The sequence below is a fragment of the Procambarus clarkii genome, chromosome 38 (assembly GCF_040958095.1).
Source record: "Procambarus clarkii isolate CNS0578487 chromosome 38, FALCON_Pclarkii_2.0, whole genome shotgun sequence".
Taxonomy (NCBI): domain Eukaryota; kingdom Metazoa; phylum Arthropoda; class Malacostraca; order Decapoda; family Cambaridae; genus Procambarus; species Procambarus clarkii.
In genome coordinates, this window is record NC_091187.1 from 17,237,594 (window position 1) to 17,259,620 (window position 22,027).

Sequence of the window (22,027 nt, forward strand, 5' to 3'; positions counted from 1 at the left end):
AGTGGATTTCTGAAGAGATTTAATATCCCATATTGCCTACCTTTTCCTTAAATAAGTTATGAGTTATAAGACTCAAAATGACGTAAGGCGTTCACCGTGTGATGTGAATATTATTCCTGTTTTAAGCAATAATGAATATTTCATCACTGGATGTGTGATAATATTTTTGTTGAGGACAAAAGAGCTCGGACGATGAAAAGAAAGTTATACTCTCAGCCTGAAGAGGTTTTGCAATGTGGAATCCCATTTTAGAACCAAGTACTGCTATCACGGAAATTAATATAACTAGATCTTGCATAGAAAGGAATATAATAATTAATTGAAATAAAAGTAAGTAGTGCTGTAGCTTCGACCTGTCCTTATGCTATGTTCATGTTTGTCTATTGCCTGTTTCATTCATTTCATTAAATTTTCTAAATCATTACATGTTTAATAATGGATTTTGTGCACTATCTATTGGTTTGTATGTAAAGAATAATGTGTATCTGATTGAAAAGTGGAAAGAATATATATCTTTGTGAGGTTAAGTTAGGTATATCATATTTTTTAGTTACATTATTTACATAGACATTTTTTGTACAGCTATTGTAAAATTTCGATTCAACGAACTATATTGGACTAACCTGAATTCGTTGCAGTGAGGGACTCGTTGCAGTGAGGGATTCGTTGCAGTGAGGGATTCGTTGCAGTGAGGGATTCGTTGCAGTGAGGGATTCGTTGCAGTGAGGGATTCGTTGCAGTGAGGGATTCGTTGCAGTGAGGGATTCGTTGCAGTGAGGGATTCGTTGCAACCGGAGAGGCCTCGAGGATGAATTTCCCAAGCCCTGTGGGGGGAAATTTCACTTAGCAAAATTTAATTTCAATCTATAATATAATAAAACAACTACCAACTGAACATGGCAAAACAATTTAACCACATCGAATCAGGAAATTTCGAGTGATGAATGAGCACTCTGATCAGTCACAATCTCACACGTTTCACCAGAGAAATGAGATTAGGAGAAGATGGATGAGTTCAACCTTTCTATCTCCGTCACCTTCTCAATCATCCTTCCTGCCTATAATCCCGTTATATAACGGACAAACAGCAAGCAATAACAAGACCGGGTTGCGAGAACCATGAATGCAGCCGAGCAGACTATCGTCAAGCGAATAAAACGGGTTATAATGCCTATAAAGTGGACGTGTCATTGTTTGACCAGCCTCTTCACCTTCCTCTCCACGACCGTTCCCAATTCTATAACCCTTGCGACAATTCGCCTCTTCACTGACCTCGCCGTATCTGGGAGGAAAGGTGATTGGAGGAATGTATGTGGGGAAAGGAGGAAGGAAAAGGCTGAGGAGGAAAGATGGAATGAAAGGAGAAAAAGGAAGCAATAAGGGAAAGCGGCAAAAAGATATAAAAGTGGGTAAGTGAAGGGAAAATGTAAGGAGATGTACGAAGAGCAGTAAAGTTTGCTATCGGTATTTGGAAGGGGGAAGGGAAGGTTTTCTTGAAAAGGAAACAGAGCTCTCGAAAAAAGAGAACTTTCGAAAGGAGGAAAACGGGAAGATCTAGAGAGGAAAAGGAGCTGCAAGGGAATTAGGGAAGGGAATTATCAGGAGGGGGGGGGGAAAGCGCCAAGCCAATACGACTATATAGCACTGGGAAGGGGTCAAGAAAAGAATTTGGGATAGGACGGAGGGAAGGAATGGTGCCCAACCACTTGGACGGTCGGGGGATTGAACGCCAACATGCACGAAGCGAGACCGTCGCTCTACCGTCCAGCTGTAAGGGGGAGGAAAGCAGGCCTCGAATAGAGGATAGCTGTCTCTTTCGGCGAGGAAAGAGAGATCTCTCCAGACGAGGAGAATGCTCTCCTGAGGTAAGAAAATCGTTCTCACAAGGTGTGGAGAGAGTTGCTTCTAGGTGAGGAGAGAAATCTCTCCAATGGAGGTGAGGGAGCTCTCAAGGAAAGGATAGTGGGGCTCGCCAGGGAACTTAGGTCAAGCCGACTTAAGCTGTCTCAGTGTAAAATGAAAAGGAAAGCTCCTGAGAATAAAAGATGAACGGCACACGAGGTCAGAGGTCGAGGAGGTTAGTGTAGGAAAGAGATGCATAATATACCTCGTGGCTCCAACAAAGGGTCGAACTCCCCGGCAGGCGGAAGTGTTCAATAAGGATGTCTTAACTTGATCCCGGACTGGTCAGCCCCGGCCAAGGGACTCCATATCCTGCCTCGTCTGCCGGGAGAGAGTCAGAGGGGAGAGACTGAGGAGAGGAGAGACTGAGGAGAAGAGAGACTGAGGAGATCGGATAGATGAGATAAGAGGGAGAGCAAAGAGAAGGTAGGGAATGGGGAAATGAGCCTTGAACCGAAGGAATGGGAACGTAGTGCTGATATATGGACAGATTGGAAGAGAAAGAGACGAAAAAGAGATGATTGAGTGAAAGAGGGAGTGCTGTGTGAGTGGGAAGAAGAGTGTTAAGGGAGTGGTAATAATGGAGAGTGCTGAGGATATGAGTGATAGTAAAACTTACTGGGTGGGGAGAATGGGTGAAATGCTGTGGAAGTTCACATGGATGTTGCTGTGAGGTCAACTGGGGCAGTTGCAAGTGCCCCAGTTGCATCTCAACCATTCAACACTCAACAACTCCTTAAAGAACTTTAAGGAGCTCCTTAAGAGCTTAAGGGGAGCTCCTTTTGTGGAGCTTAAGGAGTTGTTGAGCAGTGTTTGCTATCCTCATTGCTGAACTGACGACAGGGTCGTAACAGTGGGAATGTCGAGGGTATTGCTGTCAGCTCGACGGGGTTGTTTACTGGGGGTTGACAGAGCCATTTCTGTAGGATTGAGGAGGCCATTTCAGTCGGGGTTGACCGGGCTCTTTCCGTGGGATTGACTAGCTGACTAAGCCGTTGGTGTGGGGACGTTGTCCGTCCTCTCGATACTACAACGCCACTGGGGACGATCAAGCCATTTCTGTGGGGCTGACAGGCTGTCTGAAGGAATTGAAGGGACTACTGCTGTGTGTGTGTGTGTGTGTGTGTGTGTGTGTGTGTGTGTGTGTGTGTGTGTGTGTGTGTGTGTGTGTGTGTGTGTGTGTGTGTGTTCGTGCGTGTGTGTTTGTTCGTGCGTGTGTGTGTGTGTGTGTGTGGGGGGGGGGGGGGGTTATGAGGCCTTTTGAGTCACGTTCAAGAATACTGTTTTTCCTGGGATTGAATATAGTTTTTGTAGGGTTGAAGATCTCTTCCGGGGGATTGAAGATAGTTTCTGTCGTGATGGAGAGCGTTCATAAGGGGTTGAAGAAGATTGTTTGTGCTCGATAGAGGAGGGTCTTTTCGGTGTTAGTTATAAAAAAAAAAACATTTCTTGTTTTATGACGTGGTCACATTTTTAAATAAGTTAATAAGAAACAATTAAAGCAGCAAGGCAAAATAATTTTTTTCACGTGAAAAAATTACATTAACAACGATTGCAAAATGGCAAATTATATTATCCAGGTTATTAATAAACTCAGCTACCAAGCATTTTTTTCTCTTAGATCTTGAGAGAAAACATATCTAAATATATCTAAAGAATTATCCTACATAACATTCCTTCCAGTGTTTTGTTAATTAATGTAATTTGCATAACTTTATGTCTGTTTATAATATCATTAAAATAATTACATGGACGTATATACATTTTGAAAGTTAAAATTGTGTTGGTGATAAACTGTGACACGGAGGAAGTTTTACGAAGACTCAGCTTTAAGGCGCGTAAGATAGGACATGTTCCAGTGTTGCTTCCGCCCCCCACACTCCTTGCAGCTTCGACCATCACAGCTTTACACGGCTGCTGCTGCTGCTGCTGCTGCTGTGCTACTGTTCTGCTGCTGCTCCTGCTGCTGCTGCTGTGCTGCTCCTGTTGCTGCTGCTGCTGCTGTGCTGCTGCTGCTGCTCCTGTTGCTGCTCCTGTTGCTGCTCCTGTTGCTGCTCCTGCTGCTGTGCTGCTGCTCCTGTTGCTGCTCCTGCTGCTGTGCTGCTGCTGCTGTGCTGCTGCTGCTGCTGTGCTACTGTGCTGCTGTTCTGCTGCTGCTGCTGTTCTGCTGCTGCTGCTGTGCTACTGCTGCTACTGTTCTGCTGCTGCTGCTCCTGCTGCTGCTGGTGCTGTGCTGCTGCTGCTGCTTCTGCTGCTGCTGGTGCTGTGCTGCTGCTGCTGCTGCTGTGCTACTGTTCTGCTGCTGCTGCTCCTGCTGCTGCTGGTGCTGTGCTACTGTTCTGCTGCTGCTGCTCCTGCTGCTGCTCCTGCTGCTGCTGCTGCTGTGCTGCTGCTGCTCCTGCTGCTGCTGCTGCTGCTGTGCTACTGTTCTGCTGCTGCTGCTCCTGTTGCTGCTGCTGCTGTCTCTTTGGAGTTCTCTTACTCCTCATTCTCGATTATTCTCGTCTTTCCTCTTCTGCCTTCACTTTCTTTCATTCCTTCGGTTGTTCCACCTTTCTGTCATATTTTCATTACTTCTTTCCTTTTTTCATTACTTGCCTTATTAGTTCTTTCGTTCCTATCTACCTTCCTTCGAGTTATTCTTTAATATTCCCCACTTTTCTTTCATCTTTCAATCTTTCATTCATTCCTTCCTTTTCCTTATTCCGTTTCATCTTTAATTTTTTCAATCTTCTTTACATCCTTCCTTCCATATTACTCTTATTAATACTCCTTTATTTCATTCATTCATTCATTCCTTCTTTCCAATTTTCTTTCTTCTTTTCCATCCTCCGTGTCCTTCGTTCCAACTTTTGAAACTTATTTTGTTTTGTTTTCAGTTAACAAATGTAACTGAAGCTGTGTCTGAAAAACTGAAGGAATAAAATGTTTGACTGAAGTTGTCGTTCCATTATTTTATATTATTAATTGGCTTGGAGGAAGAAGTATTAAGTGAAATGTTAGTTGTCAGATCCGTAGACTTAATTCCTAACTGTGAAAACATATATCCTCAAACAACCCGTTCTCGCAAATTTAATAAGTCAATATTGACTTATTAAATATGTGCATAGGTGACATACTTAACATAATAGATACCCTTAAAAAGATTCATAGAAAACACCGACCTTACCTAACCTACTTAGTATGTTAAGATAAGCATCTTATTGCTTCGTAATTACAATTATTACCTAACCTATAATAGGTATAGGTTAAGTAATAATTGTAATTACGAAGCAATAAGATGCTTATCTTAAGATACTAACAAGGTTAGGTAAGGTCGGTGTTTTCTATGAATCTTTTTAAGGGTATCTATTATGTTTAGTATATCACCTATGCACGTAGTTAATAAATCAATATTGACTTTATGAATTTGCGAGAACGGGTTGCCTCAAAATGCTTCCGGAGTCTGCTAGTGCTGACTGCCTATCACATGCCTCTGTATGACTAGTCCATCCTGTGTGATGGGGATTTTATTTAGCATCACCTAGTTAGCCTTTTTGACACATTGTACTTCACTTCATATAGTCTAGGGTAGCTGCACTAATGCAGATGTACCTCATGTATTAATACAAAAAAAAATAATTAACAGAATTCTGAAGTTTAAAGGCTTTACCGATACACTCACACACGCAATCATTACATTATGTACGTGGCATGCTCCTCAGTACATTATACATACTGTATTCATTATATTTTCTATGGTAAACTTTCTTGAACTCATAATACATTATACTCATTACGTGCCTGTGCTAGTTAGGTTATTTTCTAATTATGCTCCTTATGCTCATTTCGCTCTTAGAACTCATCATACTCTCATAATTTATTAAGGCCTCTGAACTCATTATATTTTATGAACTTATTTTAGGCTATGCAAAATACTGCCTAAACGCGTTACATTTAATCGACTAATTATACTCATTATACCTATTATACTTATCATTACTCTGCTCGTTATAATGAAGTGCAAATACTTATCATATTATTTATAATTATTTTAACTATTTTTAATACTCATTATAGTTCATAAACTCATTACATTCTACTCATTAGATACACTGTATTCATTACTGCTCTATCATCATTTCCGTCAGTTGAAATTATGCTCTCTGAACTCATTACACATTATAGTCCCTGGATTCATTATATTAGAAGACCCCCTTATATTTTAAGAGATTATTATTCTCCCAGTTGTCATTATATCCTATAAATATTTCTCCCAGTATATATACTCATTATGATTTGAACTCATCATTCTCTATACACATCATACTTCAAGAACTCATTATACCTCTTGAATTCGTTATATTTCACAAATTCCTTTTCCTCCATGCATTCATTTGAATTAATTAAACCGCCTTAACATTATACTCTATCAGTTCATTATTTTCCTGTGTCCACAACACTCTATTCCAATTATACTTATTTAATTATGTTCTCCGTACTAATTATATTATTTACTAGTAATGTTTTATACCTATTTTACCCACTGACTTTCACGTAATTTATGAACTCGTTATGCGCTAATTAAACCCCTTGTATTCATCCTTTTCTCAGAATTCATTTTCTCGCTAAATGCATTATATGCTTCCTTAATCCCGAGTATTATGTAGCGTAAACAGAAATGAACATTCCTCATACTCCTTGTTCAGTTTTCCATCATTTGTTCACTTCAGTCTCCGTATTCTCTTTCAAAGTCGTTTGTTCCCTTTCCGGACCCATTGCTCACTTTTTTTAGCCTCCTTGTTCACTTTCACAGTCCCCTGTTCACTTTTTCAGCTTCTCCGGCCACTTCCTCTGTTACTCCTGTTTGTTTCCCCAGCCCCGAGTTCACTTTCTAAGTCTCCTTGTTCAATTTCACAAAGGACTCTTCTTGTTCAATTCCCCAACCCTTGTTCATTTCCCCAATCCCCGTATTTAAGCTCCCAGATCCTCTCATTCGCTTCCCAGTCCATATGTTCTTCATTCTGGCCCCTTTTGTTCCCGTTTCCAGCAATCCCTTTGTTCACTTTCCCAGCCTCATGTTCACTTTCTTTGTCCCGTTTTTCACTTTCCCGGTTCTCTTTTGTGCTCTTTCCCAGCCCCTATTCACTTTCTCAGTCCCCTATTAAGTTCTCCGGCCCCCTATTTATTTCCTATTTCCTCAGCCCCTATTCACTTCTCCAACACCCCCCTATTCAGATCCACCAAGCAACAAAAATTAAAGTTAAAAAAATAGGAGAAAAGTCCTTATTTGAGTATTCTCTTTTGTGAAAGTTAAGAGCAAAACTCACAGCTTAAGAAAAAACTAATCGCCAGAAAGTTGTAAGGTGCCAACAGGACGCCTTGACCAGTGCGGTCTGCGTTCTTCAGGTGTTAATAGTCAAGAAGGTGATCCTCGGGCCGTCAGCTCCTTTCTTATTTGCCTCCTTATCTAATCTTCCTTTCCATCTCATTCTTTTTTTCTACCCCTTATTCTCTTCGCGTTTGTTCTTCTCCTCCTCTTAGGTCGTCCCCCATTCCTCTTGTTCTTTCTCATTCGTGTTCTCTTCATCTCTTGCGTTTCTAGTCCTCGTCCTCCTCATAGTCCTGTTCCTTCTCCTCCTCCTCTTGTCAGCCCCGAAGCACGGGAATTGTGCTGAATAATCAGAATATATTTCTTGCGTGCCGACAATCACAGGGATAGAGGGAATGAGAGTGGTGTTTGTTGTTGTTGTTTGAGGGACGAGCGGCATGGACGAGTGGATAGGTATAGGGATATATATATATATATATATATATATATATATATATATATATATATATATATATATATATATATATATATATATAATATTCCGTCACAACCACGACGTAATTGTGCATGAGAGAGAGAGAGAGAGAGAGAGAGAGAGAGAGAGAGAGAGAGAGAGAGAGAGAGAGAGAGAGAGAGAGAGAGAGAGAGAGAGAGAGAGAGAGAGAGTTTATTTATCTATGTGTCCTCAACTATCTGTTAAATTAAGCATTCAAAAGTTAACACAAACTGACGTGCCTCAAATATTGAGTTACTGACCTTACCAGCTTTCAGCGAGGATAAATTCTGTGGTTATTTCTCAGCATGAGCTGTCAGGGTTGCTGTCTGGGCTGACAGGGGTCGTACTTGTCTTCCACGATTCGCTTTTTTTAAATTTTAAAGAACTGAAGTAGAAGGTCGTGGTATGGAGGCCACTCCTCCCAAGGCTGACATTTAACAATTTGCTTCGTGGGAGAATTTTCACAAAATTTTCTAAGGTCTAACGTTATTTAATTAACTTATGACACTGTGTGTAATTGGCATGTGACTTAATTTTCTGACAGATTAAAGATTTCTGGATGTTTTGAAGGTCGTCACGTGATCAAGATTCAACCTAAACAGTTTCTAGTTTAACAAGATCAAACAATATTGCAAATGATCAATCAATGTTTCACATAATGTTTCACATAATCGAACAAGTTTTCATAAGATTAAACAATGTTTCAAAAGATCAAATAATGTTTCACATGATCACACATGTTTTCATAAGATCATGTTTTTAAAGATCAAACAATGGTTCACAAAATCAAACAAAGTTTCATAATTCAATCAAAGTTTCCAGCCCGTCCTCCAACAAAGACCCAAAAGTGATTCCATGCACCCGCCAAACCCCCTGTTTATGCATGAAAAACGGTTTACACACGACTCACAACTGATTTCGTTCGAACACTTCTGGAACAAGTGCTTCACTGACGAATTTTGTTCGAACCACAACGCTATAAATGCTTCACCCACGTACTACAAATACATATAATCGCCAACAGAACCTAAACACTTAACCTAACCTATGCTTCTATATGCACAATATGCTAATATATTATTAATTTATATTTGAGAAAATTCCCGTTTTGAATGAACAGTATGTAAAAATTTATGAATGCGTCTGTGGGGTCGACCGCTGGATGTAATGGACTTGAATCGAGGACGGGTTGTGGTCGGTCGAAAATTGAACGCTGACCTGCATGAAGCGAGACCTTTGCTTTAACGGAGATCAAACTATGAAGCAATTAGCAGAGTTTGCTTTGTGAAAAACTATATTCTAAGTCAGTAGTTGACCTGTCAACCTTGTTCCTCTCATCTAATGCACTCTATTTCTAACTGAATCGTCCAATACATAAAAAATGCACCGTATTAGTTAATATTAAAGCACCTTAAACAGACGTTTTCTCTGCATCGATCTTGATAGGTTAATTACGTTGGTTGAGTTTGTACGTTTCTGGTTGAGCTAAGCGATTGCAGACGAGGAGTCACAATAACGTGGCTGAAATATGTTGACCAAACCACACACTAGAAAGTGAAGGGACGACGACGTTTCGGTCCGTCCTGGACGTTTATCAAGTCGATGGTGTCGAGAATTGTCCAGGTCGAGAATGGTCCAGGACGGACTGAAACGTCGTCGCCCTTTCACTTTCTAGTGTGTGGTTTGGTCAACAAGCGATTCCAGTTTTTACTGAGTGGTAAATCGAGAGGCGGTAGTTAGTGAACCAAGTAGTGACTATTCTAGTGACACTAGTCATAGATCCCGTTATCACGATTCGATCAGTATCAAATTTGAAGCGGTTTAAGTAACTAGAAGCGTTTAAACTTAAGACAATTCCTCCAAGCCCTCGAGGCCATTGGTAATTAGCCCGTGGATGCTTCAACAGTTTGATGGTTTTAATTTCACTTTAGCACAATTTTTTTTTTACATTTTGCTTGACAGTGATAAAAATGATGTTGCATTAAGTGCAAAAACAGGTTGGCAAACAAAGAGTTAGTATCATTAGCACATTCTAATGCAATGGTGCAGTTAGCTATCAAACCGTGGCTCGGTCTGAGAGCTCCGGCGTCAACACCAAGGTGATATATGACCGGCGGAAATCCACACTTTACCCACAGATTGCATTAATCATTTCATGTTCGTAATTCGAAAAGGTTGGAAGGGTCGAGGGGCATTCTAAGTTATTAAACTATTTCTTTTATATCTCAGAAGTTCATTATTCAGAATGATGATTATTTTATAGCTGTGAGATAAAAAAATAATCACAAGAGAGACTCAGTTGGACAGACAATGATCTTCGGTTCAGTACAGTAATTAGTGTAAGAGCTGTCTCTAGCCTGCTCGTCCTCTTGATCCGCCACTTGGTAAAGCGTTAATTGTTGTCTCTAACCAGAAACATGCGAACCCACTCACTTTCTAGTGTGTGTGGTTTGGTCAATATATTTCAGCCACGTTATTGTGACTCCTCGTCTGTATACGAACCAAAGCAAGCAATTAATCCATCGTGGCCTAGTGTTAAGAAAACATGCTGACCTGTTTGTGGTTTTATTAGAGAGGGATGTAGTCCAAGACTTTCAATCTACTGCGTATTTACTGTGTTGATTCTTAAGAGATTATACGCAGTTCCAAAACACTGCTCTGTCTAGCAGCTTGTTACTACTCTCAAGAACGCAAAGCCTTGAAGTGGGTTCCAATCCTCATCAACACTACGCGTTGCAGTGAATTCCAACCCTCTTTAACTCATATTTCTACCGCAGGTATTGTGCTTTTTCCCGGTTTGCGAAGTCTATTTCCTAATTTTGAACCTATTGCGGTGTGGTTCTCCTAGGAGCGCGCATGCTCAGGTATTTGTATATGTGATATATTAAAAGGAACTGAAGTAGGTAAACAGATGGAAGGGAAAATGTGGATTGTGAAATATAGGAGAAGAGGTGAAAGGAAAGAGACGGTAACCTAAGAGAAAGATTGAACTAAAAGAAGAGTATATAATGCGCAAAGGGTACGAGAACAAGAAGGCATAGAGCATGGATGCTGACGAAAGAGACGAAGAGGGAGGAAAGTGTAGAAAATAGTTCCAATAAACAGCAGGCGATGACGATTCTGAGTTCTAGCTACACTCGTCCTTCGTTGAAGGAAGAACACGCGCCCTCTATCAGGCGGTAGACTGACAGACGGACACAAGCCCACCATGTGACAAGACACAAGGGAGATACACACTTCCCTCCATCAGGTGCTGGTCCACCAGCCGAACACCAGCAGGGAGATAGACTCCCCCTAGTCAGGTGCTGGTCCACCAGACGAACACCAGCAGGGAGATAGACTTCCCCTAGTCAGGTGCTGGTCCACCAGCCGAACACCAGCAGGGAGATAGACTTCCCCAAGTCAGGTGCTGGTCCACCAGCAGGGAGATAGACTCCCCCTAGTCAGGTGCTGGTCCACCAGCCGAACACCAGCAGGGAGATAGACTCCCCCTAGTCAGGTGCTGGTCCACCAGCCGAACACCAGCAGGGAGATAGACTCCCCCTAGTCAGGTGCTGGTCCACCAGCCGAACACCAGGCTAGGAACCTGTTCTCTCCACTAAAACCGCTCACAAAATCTGAGCAACATGGCTGATGGCTTAATTATAAAGTTTGATTTTAATAGGTTAACGCTCTAATGCTAAATTTAATTCAGACAAATTACAGAAACTGCAGCTGTATGCGTTTTCCTCGCTTATGTTCAAGTATGTTCTTGTTCTGAGTTATCGTGGACACCCGCAGCTGCACAGTAGCCATAATAGTGATGTAAAACATTATGGCTTAAAACATCTCAATATTGTTAGTTTAAGTTAATAAGGATAACCCACAAGCTCTTCCTACAGGTAAGGGAGAGAAAGGTCACAGAGTCACAATATGGTAAAATGTATTGAACTAAAGTGATCTTTAAGGTAAGTAATTCATATTTGAGATTTAATTTTGATCTGCTCCTCAACCACCCCGCCCCTACACCCATCCAGTGGGCGGCCGGAATGATACAATCACCTGCATGCACAGCCCACGGTAGACTAGCTTGGGACACTCAGGTGTGATTTCTGGCAGTATTTCGTTTTGAATGGCGTACATAGGCATTATTTGAATCCTTTGTGAGATTTCTGAACTCTTAAACGTGCCACGTTTCAGAACACAGTAATAGAGGGTGTGAGAATAGTTTTACTGAAATAGACCTCTCAGACCAGACTAGACCTAGTTAAATACTAGACACATACGTATCTTGTATCAACTTTAATTTTTAACCGGACAGAAATCAGAAAAGACTTACAGACGGGTCCAAAACCGGACTCCTGGCATCCCTATAGGGAAGCAACATTCTTCTTCTCTGTCAAGCATTAGTCCAACTAGGCAGAATCCCATTAGAGGTCATGGAGCCTCAGGTATCCATGTAAAGCTAAAGCTTAAAACACCAGGATGTGATGGAGTCCTCAGGTATCCATGTAAAGCTAAAGCTTAAAACACCAGGATGTGATGGAGCCTTTGGTGTTCTTGTAGAGCTAAAGCTTCAAACACCAGGGGATGACAGAGTCTCGGGTGTCCAAGTGGAGCTAAAGGTTCAGTCACCATGAGGGTAATTGAGACTCAGGTGTAATTTTGAAGGTAATGCCTAAGACCTCGGGCTAAAGAAATACCTCGAGGAGTCTCTGACGAGAGATGTATGGAGAGCGACGTCGTGGCTTCAAACTCCTCTGCTCGAGGACCGTTGCTGAATCTCAGAAGTTTGTTGTAAATGGTTCAAGACGGGAGCTGACTCGGCGCCGACTACCCTTATCTCCAACTTTGGAGGAAAAAACTTTATTCTTACCCTTAGATTACTTTCATTTCCCAGCGCCAAAAATTACGAACACAAAAGAGGATCGTGAGTTCCCTTGAAGAAATCTCGCCGAGTGTCTTGGAGTAGTTGGGAATAAAATATACGAGGGAAACAAAGGCTACCAACCTTCATTTTCCCCAAAGTTCCAAAGCGGATAACTTTATAGCTCTAACACCACTGGCTGCTGCTGCGGCATATGTTACCTCAAGTTTGTTATCAGAATCACCCACTGCAGGAATATTCCCATAAAAAGCATGCGGAAGTTTTGACTTATTGTTATTCAACCTGAAACGGCTTCAACTAGTGGAACGCGGCCATTGAGGCGGGGAAAAGAGATGATCGGTATACGGTGGCAGCGGGCAGTAACCGCCCGAACGGCCAGGATAAACAGACGGTGACAACTTGAGATCCGGATAAAGTGTAAAACACCGCTCTCTCGATGCTGACAACCGCTGTGTGATAAAACTAATTCTTCAACAACCGTACAATAACACGATATCGTGTTATGACGTTGTTTGATTATTTCAGACCAAACACGTCCTGATTGGCTCCGCGTGTTCAAGAATAAGACTATTTTATTGCTAAAATTAGAGGAGGTTTAATAATGTTTCAGGAAAAGTATAGACTTAGACTGTGTAGCAGCTGGATATCTTGCGCAGATCAAGGAGCGAGAGAGAGAGAGAGAGAGAGAGAGAGAGAGAGAGAGAGAGAGAGAGAGAGAGAGAGAGAGAGAGAGAGAGAGAGAGAGAGAGCGAGAGAGAGAGAGAGAGAGAGAGAGAGAGAGAGAGAGAGAGAGAGAGAGAGAGAGAGAGAGAGGGAGAGAGAGAGAGAGAGAGAGAGAGAGAGAGAGAGAGAGAGAGAGAGAGAGAGAGAGAGAGAGAGAGAGAGAGAGAGAGAGAGAGAGGAGGGTGGGGGGTCATATTGCATAGTGGGTTGGTTAAGTGATCGACTCCCGCCGCGTTTTCCCATGGCAGGACGGAAGCATTTGGCCATTGTAATCTTTTATCTAATGTCTTTGTTAACCTAGCAGTAAAACACATAACTTGACTGGAATAGACAGCTTATTGTGGGCTGCATCCTGGAATGGTCAGTATTTACACACACACACACACACACACACACACACACACACACACACACACACACACACACACTAGGAAGTAATGTGGTGGAGGCAGACTCCATACACAGTTCCAAATGTAGATATGATAGAGCCCAGTAGGCCCCAGAATCTGTTCACCAGTTAATTGACGGTTGAGAGACGGGAACAAAGAACCAAAGCTCAACCCCCGCAAGCACAACTAGGTGAGTACACACGCACAGTCTCCAACAGTGGCCACCACACACAGTCTCCAACAGTGCCCACCACACAGTCTCCAACAGTCGCCTACGACACAGTCACCAACAGGTGCCCACCACACAGTCTCCAACAGTCGCTACCGACACAGTCACCAACAGCGTATTCTAACCACCAATAAAGACTCACAAGACGTCATCTCCATTTATCCTAAACTCTACGACATTTTAAAATTTCTAACACCCCTAAAAACTATAATATCAAAGTTTAATAACAAAAATTAAATAATGTATTCCCTACATAAAGTAATGTTTACAAGCGTGTTGTGGCTGGTGCTGGAGGCGGTGTGTGAAGGCCTGCGTCAGAAGGTAGAGTTCCTGCACAACACATGGGGCGCTGCCTTCAGGAGGCTGATCTACCTGGAGCCTCGACCCTGGCTCACCAGGAGCGTCTGGTCGCGTGTGCCTCTAGTGGGCACTCTCCCCCACCTATACGAGCTCTCCTGCAGGTGGTGGCAACTGGTGGGCGGCGCCTGGCCACCGGCAGAGGCCTCCTGCGGCTACGGTGTCGTCAAATTTGCGTTGGCGCTCGTCGGAGCCCTCCTAGTGGCTTGGGCCATCGGGTCTTTATTCTCTAAGAGGGACGTGGTCGAGGAGGAGGAAGACGAGGACGACTTCCTGCAGGCCATGTGGAACATCTTCTGCAGGACGCTGGTGGCCTATTTGGTGTCTGACGCGTGCAAAATGAGCTCCTCCAGGAAGCGGTTAGTCCTGATGGCCTGGTATTGCTCCAGTGCCTGCTTGAGGCTGGTCAGGAACGTAATTCAGTGGCGCCGTAGGCTTGTGTCCAGGGCTTCCTTCGTCAGCAGCGTGTTGGTGTCGCGCCTGCAAAGGACTTATTCCAGGTGGGGGACACGGAGCTGAGCGCGGAGCTGAGCCCGGAGCTGAGCACGAGGCTTCAGTACCGGATGTTCGGTGGATGTCATTCGGCGGACGATAAAAAGCCAAAGAAGAAGAAAACACTATGCCAGAAAATCAGAGCCGTGCTGAGAGGCTTTTGCAGGTGGGTCGAAAAGGTAATTTTTGCAATAATATTGACAATATTTTTAATCCTATTAATAATTCCTATAGCGGTAATCGGCCTGGTTTTCGTGCCTTTGTTCGCACTCGGTTACATCGTGAGTCCAGTAACAGGTATTTTCACGGCTCTTGTTACCGTTCTCTTAATATTATGTGTCTTTGTAGTTGCTGTGGTCCTATTCCCGCTCTTCTTCATCGTTTCACTGTTGTTCCAACATCTCTACCCAGCCGACCAACCGACCTGCACAACTGAAGGTCGACCTGTACAACTTTCTACCAGTTCCGTAGCAACTTGCTGAACACGACCTGGACGGTTTACTGTTGTTAGGTGCTGGAGCGGCCAGGTGCTGGAGCGAACCCCGAGTGCTGGAGCGAACCCCGAGTGTTGGAGAGAACCCCGAGTGCTGGAGCGAACCCCGAGTGCTGAAGCGAACCCCCGAGTACTGAAGCGAACCCCGAGTGCTGAAGCGAACCCCGAGTGCTGAAGCGAACCCCGAGTGCTGAAGCGAACCCCGAGTGCTGAAGTGAACCCCGAGTGCTGAAGCGAACTCCGAGTGCTGGAGCGTCTGGGTGTACTTGTTGGGGTTGCCTCTAAACTGTCAATAAATCAACTTGTTTTTTTTCACACACACGCAGTGGCCACCTAATACTACGAATCCCGAGCGCTGTCCACTCAGCCGTCAGGCCCCGTGTGGGAAGCAGGCGGTTGTGGGAGCCTCGCCACACATAAGCTCAAAACATCGCCACTGAAGATGTGAGGTTATATGACAGTGGCCTGCAGTCACCAGGCTCAAACCCACCGCTGCCACCATTACTTGAAGAACACAAACAACTCAGTGTGAGGTTATCTGAGTCTCACACCACCTCCCACATTTTGGTTCTTTACACCCAAAGCTGCACATTTATTTTTTTCTTGACCGGATAGGACATTGAGGAGCATTCAGGCACGTCACATGATGAGCTACGTTTAACACCACCATCAAATCCACCCTTAAAATACACCATTACTTCAACAACAGCCCCCACAAACAGCTGCAGCAGTCCCACATCTGTTCCATTAATGATTTGCTTCACTCCACATTCACCTTCCCTCTCCCTGCCCTCTACTGACTAAACGTGGCAGTTATTGTTGTCCTATTTCTGAACCTAAATAGGTTCAGAAATTAATTTTTTTCAGCGCCGTGGAGAGGGGGGGACTTGCTGCCTGGGTAACAGCTTCTCCCCCGAATCAACCTACCCTGGCTTTGCGCCCTGGTGAGGCCACTCCAGGCCAGGCCGACACCAGCGTGCAACTCCATAGTCTCCTGAGTCTGATGGGTGCCTACTATTTCTGAACCTTAATTTAGCTGTTTCTCTGTAACACTAATATTTTATTCTTTTAACTTTGTACTTTTGTATCGTATATCGCTAGACGAAAGAACCAAGTGTCGATCTTAAAACCCTAAAGTATACTCAGAGTCAAAAGGAAACTCACGCCTAGGTACAGCAGCCTGTGTCGATACTGCTTTGCATCCTATATCAGGCTGGAGGCAGGATATTCAGGCTGTGAACCGTAATGTTAGAGTAATACCCGTCGGGCTTGGTCGGAGGAGAGCCGGATACGTGGGGTTTGGGGGAAGGGGGGTGAAGGTATATGTGGAGTGAAACAATTCGGTTTTTGTGTGGATATATGGGGAGTGTAACGAAGGTTTTGATGATGGTGGGTTTAACGTGGTGGTGGTGGTGGTGGTAGTGATGGTGGTTGTTGAGGTGTTGTGTTTGTGGTAGCATTGTGGTGACGGTGCTTTTCAGTCATTGTGACGCTGGTGGTGGTGGTGGTGATTGTAGTGATGGTCCTGATGATAGTGGTAGTGCTGCTGGTGATAGTGGTAGTGCTGCTGGTGATAGTGGTAGTGCTGCTGGTGATAGTGGTAGTGCTGCTGGTGATAGTGGTAGTGCTGCTGGTGATAGTGGTAGTGCTGCTGGTGATAGTGGTAGTGCTGCTGGTGATAGTGGTAGTGCTGCTGGTGATAGTGGTAGTGCTTCTGGTGATAGTGGTAGTGCTGCTGGTGATAGTGGTAGTGCTGCTGGTGATAGTGGTAGTGCTGCTGGTGATAGTGATAGTGCTGCTGGTGATAGTGGTAGTGCTGCTGGTGATAGTGGTAGTGCTGCTGGTGATAGTGATAGTGCTGCTGGTGATAGTGGTAGTGCTGCTGGTGATAGTGGTAGTGCTGCTGGTGATAGTGATGGCGCTGGTGGAGATGATGGTGCTACTTGTGCTGGTGATGATAGTGGTATTAATAGTTCTCGTGGTGATGTGGGTGGTGGAGGTTGTAGTGATGTTGCTGGTGGAGGTGTTGCTGGTGGAGGTGTTGCTGGTGGAGGTGTTGCTGGTGGAGGTTGTTGTGGTAGTGGTGGTGTTGCTGCTGAGATATAAGGGTAACTCAGCAAGTGACGCCCTTGAATGCTCCTCGATATCCTATACTGTCAAGGACAAAATAAATGAGCAGCTTTGTTACCAAGAACCAAAAAGTGAGAGGTATTGAGACACAGATAAACTCAAATAGAATTGTTTACGAGGTGTTCATCAAGTAATGGTGGCAGCGATGGGTTTGTGCCCACACCACTGATGAAACTAGTGCCTCAAATTCCTCTTAACTCTCCTCTAGATGTGTAGAGTATCCTTGCAGTAGGTGTCAAACCATATAGGACGAAATAAAGAAAAAATATTGAAAGATAAACAAGAAAGTAAAAAATGAAATAAAAAATGCAACAATTATGAGACTTTCAGAGACTAAATGACAAAGACTAAGTGTAAAAGACCAGGAATTCAGATCAGTGAGGAGGGATCAGCTCAACCAAATTGCCCCAACGGACCATGGGGTTCGAAGGGAAGAAAGCCGGTCACAAAGGGTGTAGGCTGATGAACCCCTTGGATAGGTCATTGGCATGGAAAACGTATGATAATTCAAGTGTCTTTCAATATGTATCACACTACCACAATGCTGCTCAAATTACAGGGGGATCGAATATCCCTCGTCAAATACTGTGACTTATAACTTTTAACTAAGCTTTAACCAGTTAGTTAATTTTTAAGTTAGTTTTGCTCGTTCATATATGTGTTAAACATTTCGAACTATGGACAGGCAATAACTTGTTCCTTTTCCATTAATACGATGCTTTGTTTACATCAGTTGTGAAGTTATTGTAATGCACTTGAGGGGCATCCTACTCGTTTAGTTACTGAGGCACTCAATGAGGTACTCGAAAAAGATTCAGCCATTGTGTCACTGTCATATATCATGTTCACTGAGAGAGGAAAGAAGAGAGAGAGAGAGAGAGAGAGAGAGAGAGAGAGAGAGAGAGAGAGAGAGAGAGAGAGAGAGAGAGAGAGAGAGAGAGAGAGAGAGAGAGAGAGAGAGAGAGTGAGAGAGAGAATAAATTTATCACTGCTTTTCAATGTGGTGCAAATTTATTTTCCAGGATTGACTTCAGCACCGCACCAGTTTAACACACACACACAAAATTCAGTTTTTATTCCACACTGAACGCCGACGCAAACACCATAATTTACGACAGGGGAGCAACATCTCTATGGCAACGGAGTGCAGAGTTCCTGCAAAACCACTCCACTCTATTTTTTAGATTATTTAATGCTGTCAGCAAGTAAACTTTATTACAAGACACATCATCGCAATGCGAGTCTTGTGCCTCTTCTTCTCTGTTTATCTGTGTGTTTTTCAAAGGAAAAACTACTTGATGAACGTAATTTCTAAGTTGTCCTCTTATGTTTGGAATGGGATATGTAACTCATTGTTTTCACCTCAACTTTAGGTCACTTTGATATGGTTCTGATAATCAATGTCTCCCTCGCCTCGATCACTGACCATTACTTCCTGTCTGATCAATTTAGCTCCTGAGTAATGTTGTTTAAGACGTCCTTCAGGGATTTATCCTTCGTATTGGAAGCTACGTTACTTGTTTTTCCTACAAGTGTTTTGTATACAAATTAATTGACCGCCTTAAACGCCGGAATTTTTTCAAATGATGTCTAATTTGATTGACTGAAAGCGTGGATACATTCAGTAAGAGTTAAGGAGCCTCGCAATGATATTCATGGAGAACATTGTTTTGCCTAGCCAGTAAATGGATGGGTGACCACATGACTGGCATTGTTCTATATAGAGATTCATTGGTGGACCAATTTAGGGATTTGAATCTACAGGGTATACTCATGAACTATTATGACACGCTTGGACAACATGCAATATGGTAACTAGATGCATATTTCATGGATTATTAAGGTGAGTGTCTTTCCATTGGAGACTTTCAGCGCCGTGGAGAGGGGGTGACCTGCTGCCTGGGTAACAGCTTCTCCCCCGAATAAACCTACCCTGGCTTTGCGCCCTGGTGAGGCCACTCCAGACCGACAACCAGTGCGCAACTCCATACTCTCCCGAGACTGATGGATGCCTACTATACTATATAACTGGGTCCAGCGGTGGTTGTTGTATGGTAATACAACTTCGTGACAATAGGAGTCCGAAGAGACTGAAGACAAAATTACATGAAACATTCCGGTGTATTTTTATGGAGGATACAAATATGTTGAGAGGATATACATCGAAGCCGTTTCGTATTGGTCAATAGTTCCTCCGCAGTTTCCTTACTTCCTATCTTCCAATGACCACAGGCGGGAGGAAGCCTTGGAAGACGGCTTAGATCTGAGCTGTGACTGAGGCGGAAGGGGGGGGGGGGTAAGAAAATACTCCCCAGACAGCGTAAAGAGGAAAGGGAAATAATGTTGTGTCACCACTCGAAGGCTGGCTGTCAGTGTCTTGGGGAATTTTGGATTATTAAGCCAAAGAAAGTTATAACTCTCTTGATATAGGGAAATTGGACTGTGCCCTTGTGGGTTGGCAGGAACCCGGCTGTCAGCGCTTGACGGCGTCTTATAGGGCGGGAAGGACGTGTGTTTACTAGTTGTGTGTTTACTAGTTGTGTTTTTGCGGGGTTGAGCTTTGCTCTTTCGGCCCGCCTCTCAACTGTCAATCAACTGTTTACTAACTACTTTTTTTTTTTTTTTTTTTTTTTTTTACACACCACACACACACACCCCAGGAAGCAGCCCGTGACAGCTGACTAACTCCCAGGTACCTATTTACTGCTAGGTAACAGGGGCACTTAGGGTGAAAGAAACTTTGCCCATTTGTTTCTGCCTCGTGCACACACGTGTGTGTGTGTGTGTGTGTGTGTGTGTGTGTGTGTGTGTGTGTGTGTGTGTGTGTGTGTGTGTGTGTGTGCCTGCAAGATCGAGCTAGTGTCTGTGTGCTTGTACATAACTACTAGGCAAATCACTGACTATTTTCCAGGTTGCAGGCCACAACAGCTGTCTCGCAGGCATCTGCTTACCACTAGGGGGAACAGAGGACTCAAGTGAAAAGTACCATTGTCCAACCACTCTGTCCTACCACGAGGACCGCACCTGCGATCCTCAATAACCTCTATAAGACAGTCTCAGACCCATCGCATGTTGTCACACTTATAAGAAAGCACCTCAAGAAATTATGCATGCGATGCATAATTAATATCGCGATGTTCAGTGAGAGCGAACGGGACAGTGAGATTCGCGTACAAAGTTCGCTAAGAGACCATAGAGACCGTAGGATTCACTAAGAGAGCACAGACAGGGAAATGCACAGCGCAAAGATCGCGAGGGTAAATAGATCTTGTGAGATCTGCGGGGCTCATAAGGAGAGGACAGACCGCAAGGTTCGGGAAAAAGCGAAGAGTTAGCGAAGCGGACGTTGAGGGCCTCAGAGGGAACAAGTTGTCCCTTTAATATATAAATTGACCAATTTACTGACTCTTTAACTAGTTAGTTACGCAGCGAGAAGTAATTACTGCACAGTCCTTTGATCTCCCGCCCCCTCTTTGCTTTTCTGCGTCTCTGCCTCTCTCTCTCTCTCTCTCTCTCTCTCTCTCTCTCTCTCTCTCTCTCTCTCTCTCTCTCTCTCTCTCTCTCTCTCTCTCTCTTTCTCCCCCTCTCTCTCTCTCTCTCTCTCTCCCCCTCTCGCTCTCTCGCTCTTTGAGAAAAGATAAAGAATCACCTTACACAATATTAATCAAGAAGCAGCTTGGGTTACTGATCATAGCCGCTATTGCCAAACTGTCCCAGGAGGTCAGCGAGAGTGTCAGCCTGGCCATTAACCCTGCTCTAACGACCTCGCTCGGTAGTTCCCTCCTAACGACTGGTAGTTTGCCCAGAAAACCCATCTCGCACGCTTGTAAATACCTTGAAGGTGTTTTTTGAAGGTTAAGTCAGTGTACTGGTGGGGAAATTATAATTTTGCTTTTCTTACGTTTTTTCTAAGTAAATTAAAGAAAATTTTTTATTGACATTTAAAAGCGATAAAACGTATAGGTTTAGTATATATTACTGCGGGAGTGGTGCTAATTGAAACCTATTTTATTTAGGTTTATAATTCAATAAACCCTGGGAACGATGGCTGAGGTTTAAGGGACGTTAAAATATATCAGAATAAACATCATGTTAATCCTTAAATGTTTATCTACATTAAATATTTTAGTATTTATATTTTCAGTGGGGAAAAAATTATGTTTATATAATTGAACCTTGTGTATACAAAACAGGAAAATGTTTATTGCTTTCCCTCTCTGGTAGGCCTATTCACTCCCTCCCTTTCTGATAGGCATACTCCCTCCCTCCTTGATAGGCATACTCACTCCCTCCCTCCCTCCCTGATAGGCATACTCCCTCCCTCTCTCCCTCCCTGGTAGTCATACTCACTCCCTCCCTCCCTCCCTGATAGGCGTATTTACTCCCTCTCTCCCCCCAAGTGTCTCCTTTACCCTCTTCTGAACTAATAGATAAGCCTGAACGCCTTTGGAATTCCGGGAGAGCACTCCATAAAGCAGAGTTTTGAGGGCGAGTGGAGGTTTATGTCCTGGTCCCATCCTCTGCATTATGATCTGAGCCTCAGGCAGGTCAAAAACCTCCACTAGCTCCACCCCATCTCCTCCACTTCCTTCCCATCTCTTTCACCCTCTCCCCTATCTCCTCCACCCTCTTCCCCCA

At 43.7% G+C, this 22,027-nt stretch overlaps 1 protein-coding gene across 1 annotated transcript in view; it reads right to left on the reverse strand.

Annotated features, from left to right (window-relative positions):
- Drep4 (DNA fragmentation factor-related protein 4) overlaps window positions 1-718 on the reverse strand; it is a 29,228-nt gene extending 28,510 nt beyond the window's left edge. Inside the window, exon 1 of the mRNA XM_069337820.1 lies at window positions 624-718. The gene's annotated coding sequence lies outside the window, so the exon portion shown is untranslated. The remainder of the gene's footprint in view (window positions 1-623) is intronic.
- Window positions 719-22,027: the final 21,309 nt, after the last annotated feature.